The sequence below is a fragment of the Vicugna pacos genome, chromosome 13 (genome assembly GCF_048564905.1).
Source record: "Vicugna pacos chromosome 13, VicPac4, whole genome shotgun sequence".
Classification (NCBI taxonomy): Eukaryota; Metazoa; Chordata; class Mammalia; order Artiodactyla; family Camelidae; genus Vicugna; species Vicugna pacos.
In genome coordinates this window covers 31,490,718-31,514,999 of record NC_132999.1, presented here as the reverse complement: position 1 = coordinate 31,514,999, position 24,282 = coordinate 31,490,718, and the positions used below count along the sequence as shown (strand labels likewise).

General features: G+C 34.9%; 1 protein-coding gene across 7 annotated transcripts in view; it reads right to left on the bottom strand.

The window, feature by feature from the left end:
• BEND5 (BEN domain containing 5) overlaps positions 1–24,282 on the bottom strand; it is a 925,317-nt gene that overhangs the window by 824,046 nt on the left and 76,989 nt on the right. The window lies entirely within an intron of this gene.

Below are 24,282 nucleotides of genomic sequence, written 5' to 3'. Positions count from 1 at the left end.
TCAGTCCTTTTATGCTATTCAGGCTTTCAACTGATTAGATGAGGCCCACCCACATTAGGGAGAGCAATCTGCTCTACTCAATTTACCAATTCAAATGCTACTCTCATCCAGAAACAGCCTCACAGACACACCCAAAATAATGTTTGACCAAATGTCTGGGCACTCCATGGCCCAGTCAAGTTGCCACTCAAGGTACTTAATTACCATAGTACCTTAGAGATCATCTACCAACCTTCATAACACAGCCCCCAATTCCTTCCTGATACAGAATGAGAAAAACAAGACCCAGACATATAAGCTCAGAGTACCTCATTCACAGTAAATATTAGTTATTTTTGACCAGTTACCAATTACTAACCTAAACTTAAATCTTCCATTACAAATCATCTGTGGCTAACAAAAGAAAAGGAAGTGTGTGATCCAGTTGGAAGAACCCAGGCCTTTGAGTCAGATGAAGGTCAACTTCTGGCTCTGTCATTCACTAACAGTTACTTGGGCTGGGGGTGGGGAGGGGAGCAGGGGGCGGCAAGGAAAAGAAACTTTATTCAGAAAACCAGCAGACCAAGAGTAGACCAGTGTACCAAAGAACCATCTTACCTGAGTTAGAATACAGTTACTTAAATTTTGACCCTCAAGCTTCCTCACCTGTAATACAGGGGGAAAGAACCTATTTCATGGGATTCTTATGAACATTAGAGATAAGGTATATAATATTTCTTGTGTAACATCTGGCATATAGTAGATGCTCAATAACCATCCTTACTCCATTTACTTTCAGGACACATGGAAGAATTCCACTTTTTGCTCTCTTGAAAACAGACATGGCCATATAACATGTTTTGGCTAATACAATGTGAGTAGAAATTATCTGTGATCCTTCCAAGGGTTTTTTTAATTATTATTACTTCAAAATAACTTGGCTTTCTTGACTTAAAACATACTGAGAAATTGCTCTCTTGCCACAAATTCACAAAACCAAAAGTCCTTATATTTTATAGTATATTAACAACTTACAGAACATTTTCCAAGTTTTCTATCATTTGCATGTAGTAGCAGTATTGTCAACTGGCAGGACAGGCTTCATTACTCCAAGGTAGCCTCCAACATTTCTCTTCCTACCTTAGCCAGGATAATGTTACTAGAAAGAGAAGACTTCCATTGGCAGAAGAAAAATGAAAGAAAAAGTCCCATACACTGGGAAAGGGATATAAGTCAAGGATCCTATAAGTAATGGAAGAGGTGCTCCCTACATTCCTCAGCAGGAAATGGCTGTGCAGTGTACCTAGGGAGGAAGAACTCTAGGCACTAGGGCTGTGGATCTAGATAAAAGCCTCCATAAAGACCTCCATTCCCTGCTTACAGTGAGGTATTCCACCTTCAAAGAAGTGCATGAACTTTGATGATGAGGATGCCATGATGCCCAGACATTTCAAAATCAGAAGGCCTTATCTCATTGCCTGAGTATCACATGCACCTCTTGGTGTCTTATGTAACTCTATGGAAAGAGAACCTGAATGAAGATGGGAAATTGAATTACCAAAAATTTCAATGAGATGGAGACCAAGTCAGAATAATTTGATTTAAATAAACTTAAGTTGACATTTCTTCCTGAGTGTATGAACTAGGGTCCATAACCACAACATACAAACAGGCCAAAACCCTTCTGAAAATATATACATAACTCCCAATTCCAAGCCATGACATTTTCCTAACAATTCCTAAAGGACTGCGTTCTCCAAATCCACAAATGTCACCCTTTCTCCATCAAATGAAAGATGATCCAATTACCTGCCTCCATCAATGAGGAACAAGATATGCTATGAATACATGCAACTAGCCTTCCCAGGTCAGATATTCAAACCCCATATGGGAAGTGAGTTAAAGCTCCCCAAAGTGGTAACAGGTACATTCCTATCTATTCACCTCAAAGGGTCTTGACTTGTCATCCTAGAAGCTAATATAGGGTATCAGACTGATTATTTGCTTGTCCTCCAACTTTGCAAAGTTCAGGCTGTCATGAATAAACCAGCAAGTAAACAGATCAACACTAAATAACCAAGTGTGAACTAAAGTGTGAGAACACAGGTTTTGAGGTCAGATTGGCCTGGGTTGAGCTCCAATTCTGCCACTTATTGTGTGTATTTAAGCAAGTCACATAACTTCTCTGAACCTCAATTTCCTTTTCCCAAAATAGGAATAAAGTGCTTGCCCTACTGTTTGTCCAGGATTTATGAGAGGCCATAATAGATATGAAAACATTTTGTGAACCATAGAATACTACATAAATATTAGAAATTTTTACAGACTTTATGATTGTTCTTTTTTTTTTACTTTCTTTAATCGAGTTTTATTCATTTTACAATGTTGTGTCAAATCCCAGTGTAGAGCACAGTTTTTCAGTTATACATGAACATACATATATTCATTGTCACATTTTTTTCACTGTATGCTACCACAAGATCTTGTATATAGTTCCCTGTGTTATACAGTATAATCTTGTTTATCTATTCTGCATATGCCTGTCAGTATCTACAAATTTTGAAATTCCAGTCTGTCTCTTCCCACCCCCAACCGCCTTGGCAACCACGAGTTTGTATTCTATGTCTATGAGTCTGTTTCTGTTTTGTATTTATGTTCACCTTCTTTTTTTTTTTTTAGATTCCACATATAAGTGATTTCATATGGTATTTTTCTTTCTCTTTCTGGCTTACTTCACTTAGAATGACATTCTCCAGGAACATCCATGTTGCTGCAAATGGTGTTATGTTGTCAGATTTTATGGCTGAATAGTATTCCACTGTATAAATATACCACATCTTCTTTAGCCAGTCATCTGTTGATGGACATTTAGGCTGTTTCCATGTCTTGGCTATTGTAAATAGTGCTGCTACGAACATTGGGGTGCAGGTGTCTTTTTGAAGTAGGGTTCCTTCTGGATATATGCCAAGGATTGGAATTCCTGGGTCATATGGTAAGCCTATTCCTAGTCTTTTGAGGAATCTCCACACTGTTTTCCATAGTGGCTGCACCAAACTGCATTCCCACCAGCAGTGTAGGAGGTTTCCCTTTTCTCCACAGCTTCTCCAGCATTTGTCATTTGTGGACTTTTGAATGAAGGCCATTCTGGTTGGTGCAAGGTGATACATCATTGTAGTTTTGATTTGCATTTCTCTGACAATTAGTGATATTGAACTTTTTTTATGTGCCTATTGATCATTTGTATTTCTTCCTTGGAGAATTGCTTGTTTATGTCTTCTGCCCATTTTTGGATTGGGTTGTTTGTTTTTTTCTTATAAAGTTGTATGAGCTGCTTAAATATTCTGGAGATCAAGCCTTTGTCGGTTTCATCATTTGCAAAAATTTTTTCCCATTCTGTAGGTTGTCATTTTGTTTTACTTATGGTTTCCTTTGCAGCAAATGATTGTTCTTACTGCTCTTATTATTATTTCCCATCAACCTCTCACAGTGACCATTAGAAGTTTTTTGGGGGGATTAAGCTATGTGACATTTAGAAAGATATTTAAACTTTGAGAATCTATTTCTTCATCTATAAAATTGAGATGACATTAGTTATCTGACCTGTTCCACAATGTAGTGTCAAATACTCAAGGCTATGAAAATGCAGTCACCAATAAGGCACTGTCCAAATGTTCAAGAATACTACTAATAAAACTTCTGTGAAATATCAAATAGCCAAAGGATGGTGAAGGCATTTAAGAATTAACTTTAATGTAAAAGTAATATATTAGCTGGCCATTTTCTATGTAATTCGTGTTTGTCAACAGAAGTTATTTCTATAAATACTCTTTAAGGCCATAGAGTGAGGGAATATAAATCAAGAAAAGACAAATGGTATACTTTAATTTCCTTTTTTTCTCACTGAATGTTTAAATTTGCAAGCTGTTTCGCTTTCCTGTAATTATAAAATTGTGCTGATCTGGTTGGAAATATCTCTATAAATGAAAGAATTACCATTTATGAAAACTATTGATTCTCTGTAAATGAGAAGAATGGAATTCAACTGACAGGAATTTTCAGGATAAACATTATAAATAGGATATATAAAGATATGTCAACTTTTACAAGTTATCAGTTCTTACTTCTGATTAATAAACATTTCTTTGGTGAATCCCAAATGCAGAAACAAAATCTCACCTATATTGGCCTTGACTTTTTCTAGAGAAATATCACAGAACATCAGATTTAGAAACAATTTTGATAATATATCTAATGGTAGGTTTGGAGGGATCGGATTTGAATCATATCCATTTTAAAATATTTTTAAATAATGAGAACGTGTAGTATTAATATTTTCCTTTCCGCAAGGCATTTTTGCTCAGAACATAAAAACAGATGATTGGAAAGTATTAATGCATTAATACATTAGATATATTTTTAAAATAAAAGAAATTAAGGGGGAATTTCCATCTAGGTCGACGACAACAAAACAAGGTATTTTTTCCTTGTGATTTCTGAATATAATTCTCTTAATCCTTCAATGGTCATTTCTAAGAAGTCTCCCTGCCCACTTCAGTCCACATTAATATGTTCTTTACTCTCAATCTCTACGTAAAGGTTGCATTGTACAAGTTAGTATCAAACTATATATGCTTTTCTTTTGCTGTTTACTATTCTATCCCTATTTTAGTTTTGTTTCTAAAACTAGTTCACATGCATATGAGTTGTAGGGATGTAGACTGGAGATCGTGTGCAGAGGCTGCTACCAATCAGAAAAATCCATTTCCTCTTTTTCCTGGGCACACATATAGACTGTATTTCCCAGTATCCATTGCTCTTTGGTGTGTTCATTTGACTAGTTCTCAGCAATTGATTCTGAGTTGTAAGGATATGTTGTATTTCTTAGACATTTGAGATTCAGATGTCTGCCACTTTAATCTTTTTCCTTCTGTTAGTTAAATACAGATGATGGTGACAAGGCTATTGGGAAAAGCAGTGCCACAAGAAGGAAAGAAACTAGAATACTGAATCACCACATAGAAGAGAGCTTCCCACTAATCATACTTACCTGCCTTAGACTATAACATGAGTAAGAAATCTCTTTCTCTTATGCATATCTGCACATTACGTATTTTAGAACCTATTTGTTACAGAAGTCGAGACTACATAAATCAGTGCAGAAATTGGCCCCTTAAAGTCAGGTTTTTCTGTTCACAAACCCCTAAAACATGTTGCAAATCTCAGCAATCAGACAGGATGGAAATGGATATAACAGACTGGAAAGATACTCATGTTATAAAGTAAAACTGTCAACTTTGATAATTTGGAAGGAAGACCATAGACCTAATAAGACTGCTACTCTTGTAGATATAGTTTAAAAACATATATTAATGTATGCTGGTTGCTCCTTGCCAGTATTACAAAACTAAGATGAAATCAGGTAATGACTAACCAGTTTTCAAGCAACATTAAAGAGAATAGAGCTAACTCAAGAAACTGAGACTTACCACGGTTGAAAAATCAGTTTTCTTGTTCCTCAAAAGAAATATAAATGATCCCAAACTGCTCAAGAAAAATAAATTATTCTGTGAATTGAGGAGAGATTTGGGGATGGCTATAAACCCGTGAGAGGAAATGGTCTAGAAACATGCTAAAGAAGTCATAGGGCATGAAGAACAGGGGTGCTTGATACACAATTTTATGTTCACTTCCTCAATTTAAAAAAAAAGTTTTCTAACCCTTCCATTAAGACTGCTGCATATACATACACTATAATTTGTGGGAAAATACACATTTCCTTGCAGACATCAAGAAAAGTTAAGTTCCATATCAGAAATGACACAAAGCACAAACCAAAGAATAGTAAGATACATAGTAAAACCAAGAAGCCAAAAAGAAAAAAAAAGGAAGAAATGAAAGCCAAAGTGATCATAAAACATAAGATCCCAGATATGTGAAGCTATATAGAGAAGTGTAGAATACGGTTCTTGAGCTGATACCTGGCTTTTACAAGTAACTTCTGTCCAAGGAAAAGACTCCTGTAGAATAATTAACAAATGTTTATTAGCAAGACTAAGCTCTGTGTTTGATTCTCCAGGGTTGCAAAATGAAAGAGACATAGCATCTGAACTACAAGAGAAGAAAGACATATCAACAAATAAATTACATATTAATTGATAATGTAGAGATTCATGCCTAGTGTTATGGAAACAATGAAGATATTCACTTAAACCAATGTAAGGCTTCAGAGAAGGTTTCCTGTCTAGATAATTGAGCTGTCTTGAAAGATAAATGCAAATAAGCCTGGGGAAGAAAGTTGGCAATGGTTCTTAAGGCAAAGAAAAATCATATGAACTAAAGCATGGAAGCATAAAACTACATCATGTATGTGGAGAACTAAAGCTATATTAATACAGTCCAAAACTGAGGCATGGAGGGATAAGGAAAAAACGTCTGGAGAGGTTGGCAGGGGCAAAGTCAGGAAAGCTTTAAATTCTATATTAAGATATCTGGACTTCATTTCATAAATAATGAGGATTCATTGATGTTTCAGATCTGTTCTCTTCTGAACCCGAGCTACTGTTATTTTTTGTTTTATTCCTATTGATTTTGACTCCATGCTATTCCATAGATTTTCCACTCAAATTTGCCCTCTCTTATTTGCTCTGCCATTAAGTGATAACCCTGATGTATCATTCAACCTCTTACAGCTTCCCAGTAAGACCCAGACAGAATACACTGGGCACACAAAATTTTGTTTTCAAAATACTGAATCAATGAATGACAGATATTAAATGACTCAATCTTCTTTGCTGATAAAGAATTGTCATTTTCTTTCGTTTTTCTAAATAATCAATTGGTCCTTCTGTGATATATTTAAAGCTTATATGAATATTCTGCATCACATGTTAAACAATCATGGGTCTTATTTCTCTTCCATGAAAACAGGAAAAGGAGTAGGTAGAGGAAAGTGGGAAAAAAAGAGGAAAAGGGGGAGGAGGAGAAGAATACATGTGGTTATTTATGGAGTTTCTACCATGTGTTAAGCATTTGATACATCACCTTATGAGATTTCACAACCACTCCACCATTCTATGAGATAGTTTATTACTCTACATATTTTAAAATGAGAAAGCTGAATTTCAGAAAAGTTGAATGTAATGGTCAACTTTATCTATCAGTTTGGCTGGGCCATGGTATTTACATATGTGATCAAATGTTATTCTGGAAGTTTCAAGGAGGATGTTTTGGGATGAGATTAACATTTAAATTAGTGGATTTTGAGTAAAGCAGATTGTACTCCATAATGTAGGTGGGCTTCGTTCAATCAGTTGAAACACTGAATTGGCTTTCAAAAGACTGACCTACCCCAAGCAAAAGGAAATTCTACCACAGACAGCCTTTCAACTTGAACTGCAACATCAGTTCTCCCCCAGGTTTTCAGTGTGAGGGCCTTCAAACTTAAACTGTATCAGCTCTTCCCTGGATCTCCCGCCTGCCAGCCCATCCTACAGACTTTGTACTTGCCAGCCTCCATAATTTCATGGGCCAATTCCTTACAGTAAAACTTTATTTACTTTATTTATTATTTAAAGTAAGTAATATATGATAGATACATCTCTCTGGAGAGTCCTGAATCATAATAATACACTACGTAACTCAAACAAGGTCACCCAGTCAGTAAATAGTAAAAGCAAAACTCTCAACCAGATCTGTCTGTTTCCAAAGCTAAGACTGTACTAGCTCATGATTTCCCATGAAATGTCTTTACCATTAAAATATTAAAAATTGAAACCTACAATAGTATAACAATTTAAAACTGTTTCAACATCCCTTTGTATAAGATGACAATTGGAAAAGGCATTTCTTTCCTGTGTTGGTGCACTCCAGGAATAACTATGAAAATTGATAAAAGACAAAAAGCTTCTTTAAGTTTAATGTACAGGAAAGTTTTCTTAAACCAACAAAACATATTGGGAAGAAATTAACTAGTACACATGGATATGACCATTCCTAAATATTTCAATGAAATCTACCTTATTAGACATTTTTTCCAACACATTTGTTTTAAAGAAGTATGTTCTGCTATATTTAAGGGACACTTCAAATACAAATGTTCTGTGTTTGATGTACACATTATGAGTAGATTGACAAATTGAAGACTAAGATGAAGGCACTGAGTCAGATTAATTCATCTACTCATAGATCCTTTAAGAGATCCAAAATAAGTGTGAGCTGATGATAAAGCAAAGGACCATATTGGGTTTCCATTATCTCATCTTCTATAATAATTATATCCCTGTAGAGACAAAGAAAACAGAGATAGAAGAACATAAGAATATCAAAAAATGCCTCACACAACCAAGAGAAAATGAGGACTTTCAGCTGAACAGAAAACAAACATTTTAGTACCCACACTATTATTTTTAAGCAGCTGCCATTTATTCCTTCATTTATGGATGTTTTAAATACCTATTGTAAGCTAGCCATTGTAAGAAAAGAAATCATGGTTCCTGCCCTCAAGGAGCCTGTGCTTGCAGACAACAATAAAAGTCTATGTTCCATAAAAAAAAAATCAATAAAGTTGTAATTGGAAATGAGAAAAGGGAAATGTCATATACACGTGGAAGGATCATTAAAAAGTTCATGGAAAAAGTAAGTTTGGGTGTGAGGCCTTAAAGATGGATCTGATTTCAATAAAAATATGCGGAAAAAAACTCCCAAGCAAAGAGAATATCATGATCAAAGTTAAAATAATAAGGATTTGATACTGGGTAATAGGATGAAAATGAAAATGCATACATGAGAAAGATCATACAGGTAGAGCCCATGTTCTCACCAAGGGTGGTATCTGAGGAGGCAAAGGAATTTTCCATATTACAATGATCTGTGACATTCCAAAGAGCCACAGTATATAAACAAATATACAGTATATCTGGAGCATTAAAATTTTGTGGTGGTGAGTCAGGTTAGAAAAATAAAATATCTAAGAAAGCTCCTTTGTGTTGTGATAATAAAAAAGAGGTTAAGAAAAATGAGGTAGAGTAACAGAATTTAGTGAGTGATGGGATGGAGTGACAAAGAAAAGCCAAAGACGACCAGATGAACAGAAAACTGTTGGACTTTTTTTAATTAAAAAACAAACAAACAAAACCAAAAACTCTCAACAGGGTTCTTTTGTTTTTAAAGTTAGAACATGACAAGTTTGGTTTGGGGGATGTCTGGTTTAAAATACCAACAGAAAATCTAGCTAGAGACACAATCAGGTAGATTAAAATATGGAACTGTAGCCTTGAAGAGAGTTCAATCTGATGATACTTTTCAAGGCAGTGCTATTCAAAATTTTGTCCATGGACTGATGCTGCCTACAAACTGCTTATTATAGATATGCTATAAAACAAGTACAGTATGATACTTTCATAGCCATTTGACATCCAGCCTTCTTATTGGTGTACTTATCTAGCTGAATAGGGTGTAATCAGGCTGGATGTTGACAAATCATATGGCAAATTGCATGTGGCATGAGCTTCATATAAGTCATGAACAGCAGGACCACATACAGAGTCATGATATTGTAAATTTAAAAACAAAAAACAAAAACAGTTCTTGACCAAACATAGATCTGAGACGTATGGTACCAGCGTATGAATTATGTGCTAATAATAATATGAAAATTATTACTTAAGAAAAGTATATTCTACAGTTTCTAAGAGGGCAGGGAAATTAGTAAAGTAGCTAACAAAGAATAAGTGCTCAATAAATCAAGCATTCTAATTTTTAGACAAATTTTTTTCTATATATACATAAGTTTACTTATCTTGGAAGACAATTCATAGTCTTCAACAGATGCTCAAAAGTGCCTGTGACCTAGGAAAGGCTAATAACTACTGTAACACAAAGTACTTACTACTATTATCGCTGTACCTTCAGTAGCTGTCACATAATTCATTCATCCTTCTAACAAATAGTTATTGAATGCCTACTATATGTCAGGCTCTAGTGATAAAGCAAATAGACAAAGCAACTGTTCTTATTGTAGGGGAGGCAGATTAAAAAAAAGAAGTAAATGAACAAGCAAAGAATAAAAACAGGATGATATGATAAAGTGACTAGGTAACTACTTAAGACTGGCTAGTCAGAGAAGGCCTCTCTGAGGAAGCAATATGTAAGCTGAGATCTGAATGCTAAGATGCAAAGATGGTGGTGAAGGAGGAGGAGGTGTCAGTATTCCAGGAAGAAGAAATGGCTAGATGAAACAGCTTAAAAGAAAGTGGAAACAAATCTGGCTTGCTCTGTGAGTGGGCAGAAGTCCCTGTGGCTAAATCTTTATTGGGAAGAGTGAGAATGGCATAAAATGAAGTCAGAAAAGTATTCAAGGGCCAGATCTGTACCACTTTTTAGTCAGGATAAGGAGTATAAATTTTATTCTAACTGTGATGGGAAAACAATGGAATGTTTTAAGCATGGAAGGAATAAGATCTAATTTGAGTTTCTAAATGATCACTCTAAATGCTGTGTTGAGAATGGATAATGGCAGTGAGGGTAGAACATAAGTGGAAGGAAGCAAGAGGAACAGTAGTTCCCAGTGACAGATGTTGGTGGTTTAAATGAGGAAGGCAGATAGAAAAATTAATGGATTCAGGATATTTAATGAGAATAATAATAATTCTCAGTGGATGGATGAATGATAAATTATTAGATGTGATAATCAAGATTTACAAGGAGTAAAGATAGGTGAGTTGAACCGCAGAGAATATCTTAAGGGCTATGTAGGTATGAAAACAAGACAGCTTAGTCAGAGATGGGGGAAATGAGGATGGTATAGTCAATACCATTGGGGAAAACAGTGGTAAAAAGTAAGGGTGCTCATTAGAAATGTCATATGCTCCAAAGGAACCAAGAGCTAAGACACGACCACTGAATTAGATGACTAAGTCCCTGGCAAACTTTCAGAGAACTATCTCGCTGGAGTAGTGAGAATAAAAACCTATCTGTAAGGATGAAGATAATGGTACATAGGTTCAGTACTATTTTTACTGGAAGTCTTTCTAAAATCTTCTTGTGCATACTTTAACATTATCTTGATCAAAAAGAACAGATATCCTGAAGGTTATGTATTTAAATTTTGTTGTTTACTTTTATATTTTCTGCCTCCTCCCTTCTGTCAGTTTGTCAACTTTGATTTCTCATCAAAGAGCATTCCTATCTCTTCAGGCTCCACCCTGTCCAAAATTTCCTGGGCTGAAAACTTACTATCAAAATAGTCAGAACTGTGTTTAAGTAAGAAGAAATAAATTCTAAGTGTCTCCTCTACGGAGTAAGGTGCACAAAACCTAGTGCATGTATTTTATAAAACTTATTTTGGCTATTTAAAAGTTTCCCCCATACCTTACCCAAGTTCTCAGTAATATTCTCAAAAAATAAGGTTGCTGAATAAGTGCTTGTTTTCTATAAATCAATATAGCCATGCTAAACTTCTCAACTTTGCATCCTATAACTTGAGGTCAATAGTTATGAAAATGAATAAATGCATGTATAACTAATTTAATCTGGTAAAATTCTACTTATTCTTACAATAATTCTTTCAACAAATATTTCTTGATCACCTATCACATGCCAGGCACTGTTCTTGGGGCCAGGGAACAAAAGAAAGAAAAATCCCTCCTTTCTAGAGTTTATATCCTAGTGGAGGTGACAGACAATAAATAAAAAATATAAATAAATAAGTAAAAATTATATGGTAAATGCTAAGAAGAAAAAATAAATCAGATAAGGGCTTAGGAAATGTCAGGGAATAAAAGCTGAAATTTTATAAAGAGTAGCTAAGATAAGCTGCACTGAAAAGATGACATTTGAGTAAAAAACTAAAGAGGAAACATGCTTTCTGGAAGAACATTCCAGTAAGAGTATTAAAATGTAGTTCCTATATTATCTCTTCCATATGTCTTCCTCAATGGCTTCCCATACTCACCCCACTTAACCCCATTCCACCCCATCCACACATAGATAAAATCAATTACTTCCCTCTCAGGGCTTCCTTCACATTTCGGTACTGACCACTGACTATCTGCTAAATTTTTGGTAATTCTAATCCACATAACCCTGTAAGGTAAATATTGTTATACCTAGTTTAAAGATGTGCTGAGGCTCCATGCTTAAAAGACCTGTCCAAGGTACAGCATTAATGAATGATGTAGCTGAAGTTTAATGCCTTACACTCTGCAGAACTCTATAATGCTTCCAGCCTCTTATTTTCCATAGTAGGCAACAAAAGGGGGGAGACATTTTTCACTTATTCAGAAAGCTCAGCCCTGTCTGAAAGAAAAATGATTTTAAAATAAACAATAATTCCCCCAAATAAAGTGCAAACTCAGAGACTAAAGTAAAATCACAAGGGTACATTTTTTAAACCACAATGTCTAATGGCCAGCCCAGACCATGGAATACAAACTCAGCGGGGAGTCAAATTGTCACAATTGTCACAAACATCATGACATTTCCACTTAATTATGTTTTTTTTAATTATGTATAAACCAGACCCCCTCAAAAATGTGGGAAGTCCTTCAGTCTGCACACATCAGCTCTACTTTAAAATGTAAAAATCTGGTCAAGAACACAACTCATTTATCAAGGTTGGCATAAAACAAGCAAGACCTAGCCCAAGGAATTGCTAGATTGGCAACACTTTGACCCATGAGTGTTAACCCTCACCATCAAAACAGAGCTTCCCCTAAGGTTCAGCAGGCCATGCCAACTACTATGGTCCTGAGCTAAGAGAAGCAGCAGGTTGTGAGTTGAAGACTCAGAAGAACCTCAAGGAATCACTGAGCAAAATTTCTTGTCTTCGACATTGAGGCATGAATCAATCAGGGATCAGTCAGTAAAAGAGCTATGGCAGTTAGCTCAATAAAAGGAATATATTACAGGAAACTATATAGTTGCAAAAAAGAGCTGAAAAACCAAATGGGTGAGAGCAGGGCAACAAAGAGATTAACAATAGCAGGAAGCTCGACTACACTCACAGGTAGAGAGGCAAAGGGAGAAGGCAGTGAACCCTGGGAGCCAGGGCAATCCAAGAAAGCTGGAATCACAAGGAAGGGGCTTCCTGGCAAAATCATGAAGGAGAAGCAGCCACTGCTGGAGATGCTGCCAAAAACAGAAAGGAGAATTACCGAGGCTTCTCCCTTCTCCATGCCCTTCAGTCTCTTGACAGAGCCTCTTCTTAACTGAATCTAGCCAGAATCCAGATGACAAGGAAACCCAGAAAGTGCAGTTTTTAGGGGCTTGGCCCACTGCAACACGGAGAAGAATGGAGAAAGGATAGGGAATGGAACTAAATGCAAACAGGTAATGACCCGCACAAGATATTTCCACAACTTTAGAAGGCAAATCTATTTCAAACCTGTATGACAACCCACAATTTGTATGGATTTTTCAATACTGAAGTATACTATCAAAGTATGAATTTCTTACCAAGAGTAAAGAGTAAAAACCCAGACAACGTTCTAGTTTTGCGAATTAATGTAAATTTAAAATTTGTTTGCAAAGGGGAAGCAGCAATAAAATAAACTAAAAATTCTAATTTAAAATTTGCCATTTGGTTATCACTTGAAAAGTACATGTCTTAGATTTTAAACTAATACAAACATATACTTGTAATCATCAAGTAACACCTTAAATTTTTATTTGAAAGAGGAAGGCTATAAACAAACTCAATCAACCACATTTAATCAAGTGATGTGTCCCCTCTTTTGCAGTGATTTTACTACCAAAGCCTAGGAGGGCGGTTTATGTGACGCGGAGGTCCCCTTCAAAGTAGTGTCTCTGATGATTTGAAAGGAGTAGTTGAGGAGGTGTGCAAACAGATTTCATTAAATACAGTTCACACTTCAGCTCTTCTTTCTCAGGTCTTTAGCTTCAGCATTTTTACTATAGAAAATGTCATCATTCTTAGAGGAAAGCAATTTGGGGATGAAACATTTTACTTCTTCCTCAAAGAGCAGGTAAAGGAAATAGGACAGAGAAAAACATACAAGTAGATATATAACCATATATATGCAGATATAATTCTGTAAAGAGATCAGAAATGTAAAACTCAAGTGAAAACACTACCGTAACAGAATTCAGCTTTGTTTCAATTATGAATCAGAAACAAGGAATAGAATTAAATTATTCATCTACAGTTCCTGGCTACCAATATTTCGCAAACAGAATTTCTAGACATGGTGAAACATTCTTTTCTATTTCAAAATCATGCAGCTTTTTCCTAAATGTGCTAATATTTTGTTCTCTAGAAGAGATAAATACTTTCTAAGGAACATGTTCTGACCAGAAGTGATAGTATTAATAAGAAGGAAATATGATTCAGATCTTATATTGAAGATTATTTTTGTCTGTTTATTTTTGAAGTATAATTGAAATACAACATACTGATTTCAGGTGTTCAACATAATGATTTGATATTTATACAAACTGACACAATAAGTCTAGTATCTGTCACCATATACAGTTACAAAATCTTTTTCCTTTATTTTCCTGTGATGAGGACTTTCAAGATTTACTTTCTTGGCAACTCTCAACTATGCAAACCAGTATTAAGTACAGTCACCATACTGTACATTACAACCCCATGACTTATTTACTTTGAAATTTTGTACCTTTTAACTTCCTTCATCCATTTCATCCACCCCCACCCCTCTAGCAAACACCAGTCTGTTCTCTGTATCTATGAGCTCAGGGTTTTGTTTGTTTGGCTGTTTGAATGTTTTTTGTTTCTTTGTTTTGTATTTTTAGATCTCACATATAAGTGAAATCACACTGTATTTGTCTTTCTGTGTCTGATTTATTTAACTTAGCATAATGCCCTCAAAGTCCACCCATGTTGTTGCAAATGGCAGCATTTCTTTCTTTTTCTGGCTGAACAGTATTCCAGTGTGTGTTTGTGTGTGTGTGTATGTGTGTGTGTGTGTATTCCAATCCACAGTCATCCATTGATAAGCACTTTAAAAACATTTGTTAAAAAAAGAAAAGCATTTGGATTTTATCCTAAGGACAACAGAGAGTTGCAAAATTTTTTAAGAAATACAGAAATAGGATCGGATGATTCAAATTTTAGCTTTCGTGGTATTATAGAGGGTGAACCAGGGAAATGTTAGAAAGCTGCTGTACAAGTCCAGCAAACTTACTAAGGACCTGGTCTAGGACAGAAGTTGTGGGGCTGAAAAGGTTGCAAAATTTTATAGCCACGCATTCAGTAACAAGCAGAGGGAAACCAGAGTGCACTGCCTGATACTTTCTCTTACCATCATCCTATGGGAAAAATTCCAGTATCGACAAGGGGCTAAGCCCATTGTTCAGAGACAAAACTCTGGATGATAAAAACAGGTAGTACAGCAATACACATAGGTCAGGAGGGTCCATAGGGCAGAAGTGATACAGGATGAGGTTGTGGAGAGGGAGAGACCAACCATCAAGGAGATACATATAAACCAAGTTCAGGAAGTTCATGAATGGTGCCATTACAATATTTGCCCACAAAGAGAAAAGGTAAAGGATATTTATTTCTTTGATAATGGAGATAAGGAGATAACAGATTACATATATTAGAAATGAATTTTGAGGTAGAGAGAAAAAAAGTTCTTTTAATTAAAAAGTTTTAGTGAGCTTTTAGTGAGACCTTACTCTTGGGAATACTCTCTCTTTTTGAGAGCTAGTTGCAATTTGGCATTCCCTGAAAGTACCATTATCTCTCTAGTTCCATTATCCTGTGACATTACAAGAACTAGATAGTCTTTCCCAAATACCAAAACTTACCTAGATAATTGTTACTAATCATTCAAGACTTAGTTCATAGTAGCCTCCTCTAGCAAGCATTGTCTGCCAACTCACCTCCCCAACACCCTGCTGAAAAAGACATTCTTTTGCTTTGTTTTTTTATTACCTGGTATTTATCTCTATTAGAACTAGAAGTACTATTCATCGTGGTTAGCCTCAGACAGGTCCCAGGGTGTGACTGTTGTCCCAGAATCTCTTCCATGTTAGCATTTGTTCTAGGCAAAAATACTTACTTCAGATAATGAATTCTGTGGTCAATTTAATCAGAGCTTTGTTAGTTTCTCCCACTAAACTCTAAGCCAGGAACTGTATATTGTATTCTTCCCTAGGGTAAAACATACCTGCTGTTGGTAGATTTATTAAGAAGAAAAAAGTAAGATTCTTCCATATCTCTCCAAACAATACAAATTGGAGATTCTGTCATAATTATAATTATGCACAAAACTAAAACTCTTCAAATTCTTCTTCCTAAAACAGGGACAGCTAATCTAATTGTTGTAAGAATGAAGAGGGAGGGAAGCTTCTACAAAAAGCAGATTCAAAGTTTATTTCTTCTTAGAGATGATATAAAACCTAAGCCTCATATACTACAAGATTTTATTTAATTTTTAAATATTTCAAATGTCTCTCAACATTATAACCTTCTACTTCAGAAGTATTCTTACTGTAAAGGTTAACAGTCATAAACTCTCAGTTTGGGGTAATCAATAACCAGTCTATCTATTTTCTGCTACAATCACTTTACTCTGCAATTTAGGAAATTGAGTATTATATTTTTAACTTAAAGTTACAATATTATTTTTCTCGGAAGTTAAAAAGACCTAAATGCAAAATTTTAAAATTATGGAACTATTGCTAAGTGCCTGCCACAGAGATAAGTGCTTTCATATGAATTATAACCCCACATAATGCAGTCATTTCAAGCACAGATTATGGAGACAAACTGACTGAGTTTGAATCCCAGTTCCACCACCTACCAGCAATATGATCTTGGTAAAATTATTCAACCTCTGTGTCTGTTTCCTCATCTGTTAAATGAAAATAATAACAATAGAATCTACCTCATAGGGTTGATATGGGAACTGAATACACTACTTATGCCAAACACTCAAACCTGTGCACAGCACATAGTAAATTCCACATTAGTGTTTATATGTCTGTTATTTTAATCTTATCCAACTTAGGTTCAAATACCCACTATGATACTTGATTGGTTAACTGTACAGAAATGGACAAATTATTTAACCTCTCTAGGCCTTCATTTATTCATCTGTAAGACCTTATAATAATACCACCCTCATAATATGTGAAGATTCAATGAGATGAAATGTGAGCCTCGCATAATGCCTGTGACTGACTGTTAACCATTAGCCATTAAACAGCACACCCAAAATCAAATCCTGGCTCGAACACTTAGAATCTGTGTAACTTTGACACATGTTTAACCTCTCTAAGCCTCATTTTCTTCATCTGTGAAGTAGCATTAGCAATACTTACTTTGCAGAATTGTGATAACTGTATTCATTTAATACATATTTAATGAGTACCCATTATGTACCAGGCTCTGGACCAAGCCTTGGACACCTGGTAGTAAACAAGAGCTCCTATCAAATTTACAAACTTCAAACATCTAAATGAGTACTTCTAGTAGAGTAAAAAGTATACAGACTGCTGTGCGTCTGTATGGATGGGACCCTAACCTAGTCTAGGGAGTCATGAAAGGGAAAGTATTATAGATCATACGTATAACGCTTCTTGCTCAAAGGCTAGCATAGAATGGTATGTTCTTGAAAATGTTAACTATAAGAAGTCATTTTTTTTAAATTGTAAAGTATTTTCCCCATTTTTGGATGGATAGAAAAGGGTTCAAAGGTATAAATAATGCCCAAGGTTGGGTCAGGCCAGGATTCAAAACCATGTTGTCTGATTCTACCCAGCACTCTTCCCACAACTACAAAGATAACTTCTGAAGCCAAAGGAGAACATTGTTAACTAAAGTACTATAAACATTCTTATAATTATAAACATCAAGAACCATCTTACAGCATTACATTTCCTAAGCCTAAAGAACTAGAGTGATCAATAATACTATATGCCAAGCAAAGCATGAATTACCCAGAGTATCTCTTCCACCTCAGTTTCTATAAACTTAGTTTCTATAAACTGTTTGTTTATACATTATACTGTACATATATTGTGTGTATATATATGTATATATACAAATATTGTTTTATATATATTATACTGGAAGAGACTAGAGACGGCAACTTGGACTGGCAGTCACAATAGTCCTCCTTTCCAGCTGAGCACAGAGCCACTGGACAGAAGTCTCCAGTTACTAGCTTCTCCTGGAGGAGGGAAACAGTGGGACAAAGGATCCAACAATACAACCTTTTAGGAGACTGCCTAAGGAATTGGCTTCCTTATCATGGTGCACTGATGGGACCTGGTACATACTTGATACCTGGTTCTTCAAAGAACCAAGAAAACTGGGTTGGACTATGTCAATGATTTGAGAGACCCTCAGAGTCTCTGTTCAGATTTATTGATGTAGAGTCTTCTCCTGTAAAAGGCTAGTCCATAAAGACTGGGATAGATAACTGTTCCATTCAATGTGTAGAAACCAACACAAAGAGTCAAGGAAAATGAAGGGTCATGCAAAGATGTTGCCAGACAAAGGAATAAGATAATTCTCCAGAAAATATAGATAAAATAACTACACGATTAACAGAAAACAATTAACAAAATGGAAACACCAAATACTTCCATAGTAATAATTAATGTAAATGTAAATGGCTTAAATTCCTCAATCAAAAGACATAGAGTGGTTGAATACATTTTTTTAAAAAAGAAGATCCAGCTATTGGCTGTCTACAAAAAAGTCACTTTAAATTTAAGGACACGAATAGGCTGACAGTAAAGAGATAGAAAAGCTCTTCTGAGCAAATAATAACTAAAAGAAAGCAAGGATGGCTATATTTATGTCAGAAAAAAAAAGACTTTAAGTCAAAAACTGTCATAACAGACAAAGAAGGGTATAACATAATGATAAAAAAAAAGTCAATTCAACAGAAAGATATATCAATCAAAAATAGATATGCAACCAACAAGAGAGTACCTAAATATAAAAGCTAATGTTAACAGAACCCAAGGGGAAAATAGATAGCAATACAGTAATAGTAGAAGAATTCAATACCCCACTTTCAATAATGAATAGATTACTCAGATATAAGGTCAGAAAAGGAACAGGACAAACAACATCATGGTCTAAAAGACATACACACAACCTTCTGCCCAACAGCAGTAGAATACATATTCTTCTCAAGTACATATGGAACTTTCTCAAGGAAAGATCACAAGTTAGGTCACAAAACAAGTATTAACAAATTAAAGAAGACTGAAATCATGCAAAGTCATGACCACAATTGAATAAAACTAGAACCAAGAGCAGAAGAAAAGCAGAAAAATTCACAAATATGTGGAAATCAAATAACAAGTTCTTGTACAAAATTTAGTTGAAAAATAAATCAAAAGGAAATTATAAAACATCTAAAGACAAACAAAAATAAAAAGACAACATACCAAAATGTATAGGATACAGCAAGAATAGGGCTGAAAAGGAAGTTTATTGTGATAAACATATACATTAAGAAAAAAGAAAGATTTCAAATAAACAACCTAATTTTACACCTCAAGGAGCTAGAAGAACAAATTAAGTACAAAGTTAGCAGATGGAAAGAAATAACAAAGATTAGAACAGAATTTTTTAAAAAGAGAATAGCAAAACAATATTTAAAAAATGAAACTAAGAGCTATTTTCTTGAAAAGATAAATGACAAACCCTTAACTAAACCAAGAAAAAGGAAAAAATACTCAAATATATAAAATCAGAAATGAAAGAGGAGACATTACAACTGATGTCACAGAAATAAAAAGGATTATAAAAGACTACTATGAATTACACTAACTGGATAATCAAAAAAAATGGATAAATTTCCGTGAAACATACAACCTATCAAGGCTGAACTGTGAAGAAATAGAAAATCTGAACAGACCTAAAAGTAACACAAAGACTGAGTCACTAATTAAACCCTTCTAACAAATAAAAGCCCAGGAACAGATGGTTTCCCTGGTGAATTCTACCAAATATTCAAAGAAGAATTAATGCCAATACTTTTCAAGCTCTTCTAAAAAATTGAAGAGGAGGGAACACTTCCAAATTCATTTTGTGAGGCCAGCATTAACCTCATATAGGGTATCTTTACCAATTAATTTTGCCAGACAAATATCCCACAAGAAAATAAAACTATAGCTCTATATCCCTGATGAATACTGATGCAAAAATCCTCAACAAAATACTGGAAAACCTAATCCAATAGCAAATTTAAAAGATCATACAACCATGAGCAGATGGGATTTATTCCTGGGATGCAAGGATGGTTCAACATATGAAAATAAATTAATGTGATACACCACATTGACAGAATAGGAGTAAAAATCTCACAACTGTCTCAATAAATGCTGAAAAAGCATTTTAGAATATTCAAAATATTTTCATGATAAAAATGCTCAACAAATCAGGAATAGAAAGTGCTTTAACATAATAAAGGTAGTATATGAAAAGCTCTGTTGAAAGACTGAAAGCTTTTCCTTTAAGAACAAGGCAACGACGCCCACTCTTGCCAATTATACTCAACATATTACTGAAAGTCCTATACAGAGTAATTAAGTAAGAAAAAGAAATAAAAGTAATCCAAATTGGAAAGGAAAAGCAAAACTGTCCCTGTTAGCAGATGACATGGTCTATATATAGAATCCAAAAGATTCATTTTAAAACCTTTAGAGCTACAAAATGAATTCAGTAAAGTTTCAGGATACAATATTGACATACAAAAATCAGTTGCATTGCTGTAGACTAATAATGAACTATGTGAAAAGGAAATCAGAAAAAGAATACCATTTACAATAGCACCACAAGAATAAACTTAATAAAAGAAGTGAAAAACCTATAGACTAGAAACTATAAAACATAGATGAAAGTAATTAAAGAAGATACATATAAATGGAAAGGCATCCCATGTTTATGAATTAGAAAACTTAACATTATTAAAATGTCCATATTATCAAAGTAACCTATAGATTCAATGCAATCCCTATCAAAACCCAATGGCATTTTTTTTACAGCAATAGAAAAAAATCCTAAAATTCATATGGAACCACAAAAGATGACAAAGCGCCAAATCAATCTTCAGAAAGAAGCACAAAGTTGTAGGCATCATATTTCCTGATTTCCAAATACCTGATTTCCAAATATATTATAAAGCTATAGCAATGAAAAAATTATAGTACTGATATAAAGAAAAACATGTAGACCTTTATGAACACAATAGAGAGCCTAGAAATAAATTCACACATATATGATCAATTGCTCTGCAACAAGAGTGCCAAGAATATACAATCAATAAAGAGTGATCTCTTCAACAAATTGGATATCCGGGTATCCACTTGCAAAAGAATGAAATTGGACACTTTTCTTACACCATACACAAAACTCAACTCGAAATGGATTAAGCACTTAAATATAAGAGTAAAACTGTGAAATTCCTAGAAGAAAACATAGGGAAAATCTTCATGACATTGGTATTGGCAATGATTTCATTGATATGACACCAAAAACACAGATAACAAAAGCAAAAATAGACAAGTGGGATTATGCCAAATTTAAAAGTTACTGCACAGCAAAGGAAACAGACAACAAAGTACGAGGCAATCTATAGAATGAAAGAAAATATTTGCAAACTATGTATGTGATAAAGAATTAATTTCTAAAAAATATATAAGGAACTCCTGGATTCAATAGCTAAAAAAAAACTAATAATCAATTTAAAATTGGCTAAGGACTAGAACAGACATACAAATGGCCAACAGATAAATGAAAAAAATTCTCAGTGTCACTACTTATCAGAAATGCAAATCAAAACCATGAAATATCACCTAACATCTGTCAGGATGACTATTAAAAAAAACAAACAAACAAAAAAAAGACAGAAGTGCTAGTGAGAATGTGGATATACTGGAACCCTTGGACACTGTTGGTGGGAATGCATAATGGTGCAGCTACTATGGAAAACAGTATACTGGTTCCTGCAAAAAAAAACAAAATAGAACTACCAGATGATCCAGCAATTCCACTCTTGGGTATTTATGCAAAAGAACTGAAATCAGGATCTCAAAGAGATTGTTAGCACTCCTATGTTTAGTGCAGCATTACTCACAATAGCCAAGACGTGGAAAAAACCCACCCACAGATAGATGAATGAATGAAAGAAATGGATACATTTGGAATACAATGGGATATATTCCACCTTTAAAAAAGAAGGAAATTATACAATACACAACAAGAAATGAACCCTGAGGATATTATGTTAAGTGAAATAAGTCAGTCAGAAAAACAAATACTGCGTGATTCCAATTGTATGAGTTGTCTAAAATAGTCAAATTCGTAGAATCAAGGAGTTGAATGGTGGTTATTAGGGGCTAAGAGGAGGGAGGAATGGGGAATAAACTTATCAATGGGCATAAAGTTTCAGTTAAGGAAGATGAATAAGTTCTACAGATCTGCTCTACAAGATTGTACCTAAAGTCAGCAATTCTGTATTGTACACTTAAAAATTTGTTAAGAGGGCAGATCTCATGTTAAGTATTCTTCTAAAAATAAAATTAAATCTTAAAAAAGGGATCCAGTGATGCTAGAGACAACCATGGTAGATAAGACACTGCAGAATCTATGACAAACAGATTCCTGGAGTTCAAGAGCAAGAGATGATTTCTGAAGTACAAAACTACCATTCGAAAAACAGCCCCAAGCAAAGTACTGATCCTTACTAAATACTGAGCTTCTGATAATGAGACATCAAATAATTGTGTGATTTAAGAAACAGGTGGCCCAGACTCCCATGACACCTACTTCTGTTACACAAATGCCATTCTCTCAGCTCACAGCCACAGCTTAATGGAAGATTCCCTGAGGAAGAATAAACTCAAAACTCATTCATTAACTGATGAACTTGTTTGATATGTTGAGTTAAAAAACACTTGTTGCTGCCATATAATACCACTCAGTGTTCTCTAAAGGACTGTGGCGACAGGAAAATCTCCCATGGACAGAGCTTAGAGCAGTATACTTACTCACTTCTTTGTATAAAAGTAGAAGTATCAAGAGGTAAGGATGTATGTGGGCTCTTGGGTAATGGCAAATGTCTTGGTGGACTTGTTGGTAAGAGGCCTATAGAACAAGACTGAAAGACTACAGTCATGGAAGTCTGGGATAGGGACACGTGAAGAGAACCAGGGGAATGGGTACAAAGTATTCAAATCTTTGGTTATGAAGTCATAACCAAAAAAATAGGTTGAAGATCTTCCATGCTCATCAGACAACACCTACCACAGAGGCAGTACTGAATAAGAAAGTGGATGGGATAATTCATCCAGTGGACATTAGTCAACCTCACATAACAGGACCAAAACTAAATCAGACATGGCAATAGAGTTAAGGAAGCTGTGTATGAGTCTTCCTGAGTAGACTCCCTCTAATCAAGGCTAATCTACCTACAACCACTACAGTACCTGTTCATAGGCACATTCTTTGCTGGCTTTTCTGTTTTCCTGTCTTACTCTCCCTGCTCCCTCACCTGTTCTTCCTGAGTTTCCCATCTAAACATACAACATTTACCTAAGTTTTATCTCAGTATGATTCTGGAGGGAGTTCAATTTAAGGCTCACATACTACAAGGTTTTTCTAAGGATTGGTAATAACACTTACAAATATACCTAGAAAAGTGCCTGGTACATTTTAGCACCCTTGAAGTGATATTATACACATGCCAGAATTACTAGCTGAAGTTCATTACTAGACATTGTGCTAAGCCTATTTTGTAGGTTATCTCTGATTTGCTTACTAATTCTACAATATAAATATTTATTTTCCTGCTTTTACTGATGAGTAAACTTTAAGTGATATCATCAGCCTGACACAACTAGTACTTGCCAAAGTTAATATATGGACCCAAGTCTACTTGAAATCAAAATCAGTATTTTTGGTATTATACTATGTGTTCTTGTTTTAAAAAAATTAGTTAGCATGCCCTCCAGATTCACCCAAGTTGTCACAAATAGCAGAATATACTTCTTTTATGGCTGAATAATATTTCATTACATATAGATAAAGATATAGATACCATTTTTTCTGTATCCATTTATCCATCAAAGGACATTTAAGCTGTTTCCACATCTTAGCTATTGTGAATAATGCTGCAATGAAGCTGATCTTACAGAAACAGAGAAAATAATGGTGGTTGCCTGAGGCTGAGGGAAGGGGAAATGAGGTGATGTAGGTCAAGGGGTACAAATTTTCAGTTTTCAGTTCTGAGCATCTAATGTACAGCATTGTGACTACAGTTAATGAACACAGTATCGTACACTTGAAAATTC